Here is a 6,183-nt window from a genome sequence, read left to right as displayed (position 1 = left end):
TCTTCTTATTCGTTCTGCTATTGATTGAAACTCTTTTAGTCAATTATACTTAATTTTATAAGTGTAACCATATTTACTAAACTTTAGTAAATCATGACGAATGTCTTTATCACTCTTGTGGTGGACTAGATCAACACACAACTTTGTGTACTTGATCTCATAGTCCTTCACTCGACACTTTGTTAAAGGCTAGTCTAAATTTCCCAAATGTGATAGTTTTCATTCATCATGCAATACTTGTTGCACGACTCCAAGTTCCTATCCACTTGAAACTCGGGCGATGAGAAACTCACCCTATTTGGTAAACTTTTGACACTTCCACAAGTAACCTAATTAAGAATCAAATCCATTTTGTTAATATTAGATGTACGCAAACATCAATTTTTCATATATGCCATTGCAAGGATAAAATAAGATAAAATCCAAAATTTATTTTATTCATTAAAGCAGCGGAAAACATGTCCTTACAACGCATAATTCAAATGAAAAACTATGTATTCAAATACTCCTAACAAATCTATCATAACTTCCTTATCTCAAAATCTGATCTTCGAATTCATGCGATCGTAATCCATTTCTTTGTGATCAGACTCATCTTGTTGTTCCATCAACCTTCCTTTCTTTTCTTTGATCCTGCAAAACATGCAAATGTAATCTTATCACATCATGTATAAAGAATAGAAATTTGATGGAGTTAGATAGTGGATTTTGTACCTAAAGTAGAGCCATACTTCTTTACTCTTCCATCTCTTAGACTCTTCAGTTCCTTTGGGCAGCTTTGTATCCATTTCCCTTTCCCTTGGCAGTAGAAACATGTGGCCTCTCCTAGAGCGTCCACGGAAGCATGGTTGGTTGATTGACTAGACAAATATGCTCCATTACTTCGCCAAATCATTTCTAATTCAGCAGCAATGAGCATGTAAGTTAAGTCAATGAGGGTCGCGTCAATGTCCATAATATGATACTCTCTTATGAACTTATCATATGATTCAGGGAGTGACTGGAGAACCCAGTCCACAGCCACCTTATTGGGGAAAGACGCACCCAACATGATCAACCTATCAATGTGTGATTTCATCCCTAGGACGTGATCACACATGGGTTTACCATCTTCATGTTGCATTGCCAATAGGGTCTCGGTGATCTTGAACCTTTCAAATCTTTGATATTGTGGGTCGGGAAGAACAACGGGAGGAGGACGAGGGAGTGAGATCAAGCTAGTCCACATTGATTCTTCACTTTGGAACAAGCTATCACTTTCAGTAGGAACACCTTTTCCTTGGAATCTGGGAAGACCATGGTTAGAGTCAGACATCTACAAAACGAGACAAATTTCAAGTTAGTTGATTGAATCCTTAATGAAACACCCAAATGAGACATTAAGGCTAGGACCCAACACAATACACCACAACCTAGAAAAGGGATGTCGTAATCTAGTTGCAGAATATTTGAAGGTAAGTGAATGACGATTCACTAATTTTCCACCATGAAAAACGAAAAAGAAATTTAAGTTTTAAATTTATAAAAACTCCTAGATTCTTTGAGATTCATTGAACATTTCAATGGCATGTTTAAATCTCGATATGCCCCTCTAGTTTGTGACTGGGATGCCGAGGATCACAAAGCGGGTGTGAATAACCATGCAAACTTACATGGTGCCCCCACAAGCTACAGTCATCTATTCGATGTGCCGGTAAACCACACACGCTCCACCGAACTATGACAAACATTGAGTCACCCTTTGCTACCTTTGCTTAGAACCATTTAGTGTGCCGGTAAACCACACACGCTCCACTAACGTCTTCGCAAGGGTACAAAGTGTAATTTCATGGAATTGCGTCAATTCACTTTAGCCTAAGTAACTAAGATTGGGAATTTGTAAAACATTCATTATACTTATAATGGAAGGTTTTTGTCCTATCCTACCCGTTCGGCTAACGACCCTCCACTAGTCAAGAGTGCGGTGGGTAAGAGTGGATACCCATTCAATCGCCATTTTATAGGCAATTTCCTTAAACGCCCCTTATAGACCAGCTTCGTGAATGAGGCCTACTAACGGTAAGACTGACTTTTACTTATACATATATATAATGTTAGACTTTTAATGTTATATATAGTATAGGGTGTGTTTTACATTTTTAAAATACTAGGTGGTCAAATATAACAATTATACTTTTAATTGTAAACCAAAACTTTTATGGATTTATTAAACTTCCTTTAATTATACACCTTAATTAATTAATAAAACCATAAGGGTGTGATTTGAACTTTTCAAAACAATACTAGGGTTTTAGAATTTAACATTCCTAAATTAAACTTTTTAATCAACTTTTAAATTCCAAAACTTGAGGGCAAGTTTTGAAACATTTCAAAACATTAGGGTTTAGAATTTAAATATGCATCAAAATTAAACTTTTAATCAAAATTTATATTCCAAAACTTGAGGGCAAGTTTTGAAACTTTTCAAAACAATTTAGTTTTAATTTCTCTTAAAAAAAATTTCAAATTTATGACATGTAAATTAAAATTTTAAATATTAAAACTCTTGATTTAATAATTATCTTGAATTAGACTATTAATTTAATTATTAAATCATAGGGAATTATCTAAATCATGAGGATAATTACCATTTATACATTTAAGATATCCTAACCCTTTAATTATCTCTCTAGATTTCGAAATTATGGTTAGGATAATGCAAAATCTATAATTACCATATATAACAATTAGAAAATAATTACAAGATATGGGATAATCCAAATCCCTAAAATTTAGGATCTTATCTTGGGGAGGAGGCAAATTTCGAAAATCAAGGGATTGAAACAAACCCTAGATTTCAAAATTTAAGGGTTAAAGGAAAGGATTTGAAGACCTTATTCAAACTCTTGCAAATTAGGGTTTGCAAACCCTAATCTCGAAAAACCCTAGCCTCCTAGGGTTTATTGGCAATAAACCCTAATATGTCAAGTTCATACAATTGAAAACAAAATAACCATTGGCTCTGATACCACTGATGGGTTTTATACAAACAATCCTATGTGTACATGCAACCCTAGCATTGGATCTATGTTTTCACTATTAGATACACAACATTATGAACACATAATAAAACCCTAAAGATGATTGTTGATATGTGCATAATTAGTTCATATTAAGTATACATTTGTATTCATTTATTAGCTAAATTATTGTATTTTATGGACAAAAGGTACTTAAAAGTGTTTGAATTATGTTTTCAGTCCAAAAATGAAGCTCGGAAGCGAAAGGAAGCGGGAGAAACAGTTAGAAGTTCGAGAATGGAACAAAGAAGAAAAACATTGAAAAAGCCCCTACTCGGCGAGTAGGGCCGACTACTCGGAGAGTCCTATCGAAGAATCGAGAAGATAAAGACTCGGGATCCCAGAGAGTTATCACAATACGTGGAATGTGAGATGGACTCGACGAGTCGCCACTTGACTCGACGATTCGATTCGTATATATAAAGATAACTTCACAGAACGATAGAGGGAATTCTGGGATGATTCAGAAGAGCCTTGCTGCAATTAAGAAGTCAGAAAAACCCTAGAAGACGAAGTCATAAGCTAGAATTCAATCCCAAAGGAGAATTGAGGAAAATTTCATCATTCTACTTAATCTTTCGTTTATCATTATAGTTAAACAATTTGTTTCTGTTTGTTTGCTGTTATCTAGTTCAATTATGAGCTAAAACCTTTAAACTTTTGTTTGGGGATACAAAGTTGACAATATGGTTTGATTGATTGGTAGGATTAATTCTAAAGTTGGTGAATTTTTGTTATTTTAGCTTGCTAAAGAACCTTGTGTGTGAATAATAATTAATTTTCTGTTGATAGGAAGATAATTGATTAGCATGAACATCTATTGATTATTAACCTCATATGCTATGTGATCACTATGCCATATGTCTAGGATTAATGAATATGAAACTAGAATTAATAAGAAAATTGAGTAAATTCATGTGCAAGCTTGTGAGATGACCATCAAACAAGAAGTTAATTAAGAGAATAAATTAGTTAACTATTGCAAGTCTAACTTAACCCGAATAATTAATCTAGTAAATTTTATTAAATTAGACAACTGGCAACTGTTTAAGTTAGTTTATTTGCTAAGGATTAGTGTAATGAATGCGAATCTAATCACTTGAATCGGTAACCAACGAAAGAATTAATCCATTGCACCATTACCTTGAAATCAACCATAGAATCCACTAAGTTGAACTAAACAAAAGTTCCCTTCCATTTATTGAATCTAGTTAGTATTTTGTTTTCTAGTTTTTAAGTAAGTAATAGTTAGTAAGTTTCTAGTCTTGTAAAACTAGATAAAACCCCTACTTATTAATTAACTTAGATAAAATTAGTTTTTAGTTTTAATTTTCCGTTCCCTATGATCGATACCCTGCTTATTTAACTATACCACAATTGATAGGTTCACTGCCTTTTGTGTGTTATTTGATAATTAAAAGTAGGTTTAAAACTAAGTGATTCAGTAAGTAGAACAGGTCTAAAATTAGCATTAAATTCTAGTTTAATCAATCCTTTGTGTGAGATTTATCTTGCACAAAGTTATTTAAAAAGTAATTCAGTAAGTAGAATTAGTTTCAATAAAATTCTGTTTTTAGAATTAGCATTAAATTTTTTTGGGTTTTCCCTTGAACTCGCCGAGTGCATTCGGGCAGACTCGGCGAGTACATCGCTATTTTAGCTTTAATTTTTATTTCATTTTTTGTTCTTTTTATGCGTTTTTTGTTTTGTTTACAGTTGTTTCATGACCCGAGGATCTGATACACCTCTGGTCCCTCCTTTTGAAGACCCGGAATCCGCACTAAGAAGGAGCAAAGGCAAAACCGTTGGAGAATCCACTTCTTCAAAGAACTCACCACTCAAAACCTTAAAGTCCGTTTTCAGCAAGAAGAGGAGTAGCAAAACAGGAGCATCCGGTGCCTCGTTGACAATTGAAGACCCAATTCAAGAAGATATCGAGTACGAGACCGAGGAAGAAGAATAACCCACATACGAGCACGACTCCGGATTGGAAGACGATTTAGCTATCACTATGGCTAATATAGATGAAATCCCCATGGGGGAATGGAAGAAGAGGATGCGCGATGACACCGAGCCGGGACTTGTGCAGCCCGCAATTCCCATGATCACTACTTTCGAACTAAAAGGCCATATTCTCGCTCAACTCAAGGAAATTCCTTTTTACGGGAAGGATCACGAAGACGCCTACAAGCACTTGGACGAAGTAAATGATGTGGCCGACTACTTCAATGTACCGAATGTTCCACGCGAGACCCAACTTCTTCGCATGCTTCCAGTCACGTTTAAAGGGGCTGAAAAAGACTGGCCAAAGTCACTTCCTCCCGGATCGGTCACCACATGGGCAAAATGAAAGAAGAATTCATAGATCATTTTTTCCCGCCTTCCAAAATAGTCAAGCTAAAGAAAGCCATTGCCAACTTCGAGCAACAACCCGGAGAATCTCTTTATGAAGCTTGGGAAAGGTACAAGAGCTTGCTTAGAAATTGCCCACACCATGACCTTAATAGCCAACAAGAGGTCTCCATTTTCTATGATGGAGTCAATGTAACGACAAGGCAATTGCTCGATTCCCAAGGCCCGCTCACGAAGAAGGCGCCCCCGGTAATTAAGGAGTTAATCGAAGAATTCTCTAAGCACTCTAGAGAATACCACAATCCAAGAAACGAAGTAAGTCGGGGAGTAGTGAACTCGACAAATGATAGCATGGCGGCGGTGATAGCTAAGCTTGATAGTCTTGATAGAAGAATGACAAAAATGGATCAAACAATCCATGCTATTAGGGTGGGATGTGAAAATTGTAGAGGGCTCCATCTCACAAAGGATTGTGATTTGGATGAGAATGGAAATAAGAAAGCTCAAGTCTTCTATTCAAGTGGCGATCGATACGACGAAAATTGGCGAAAACCTAAGAAGGATTCGCTCCCATACGAAGAGTATAAGAAGGCTAAGGAGGAAAAATACAAGCAGAAGTAGAGGGGACTATATCAAAAGGAAGAATCGGTAGAAAAGAAACCCGATTTAGAAGAATTATTCACTAGATTCATAGCCGCATCCGAAAAAAGACACAGTGATCACGATGCTGCAATACACGAGACCAGAAATATGCTAAGGAATCAGCAGGCAT

The 6,183-nt window shown here is 35.8% G+C and overlaps 1 non-coding gene across 1 annotated transcript; it reads right to left on the bottom strand.

Moving 5' to 3' along the window:
* Positions 1–5,453: 5,453 nt before the first annotated feature.
* Positions 5,454–5,560, bottom strand: LOC111912767 (small nucleolar RNA R71). Its single transcript, XR_002857314.1, has one exon. It is a non-coding gene; the product is annotated as a small nucleolar RNA R71 (small nucleolar RNA).
* Positions 5,561–6,183: the final 623 nt, after the last annotated feature.

Source organism: Lactuca sativa, chromosome 9 (assembly GCF_002870075.4).
Source record: "Lactuca sativa cultivar Salinas chromosome 9, Lsat_Salinas_v11, whole genome shotgun sequence".
Classification (NCBI taxonomy): Eukaryota; Viridiplantae; Streptophyta; class Magnoliopsida; order Asterales; family Asteraceae; genus Lactuca; species Lactuca sativa.
Note: the sequence above shows the minus strand (reverse complement) of the source record. Positions and strands in the feature narration are given on the sequence as shown.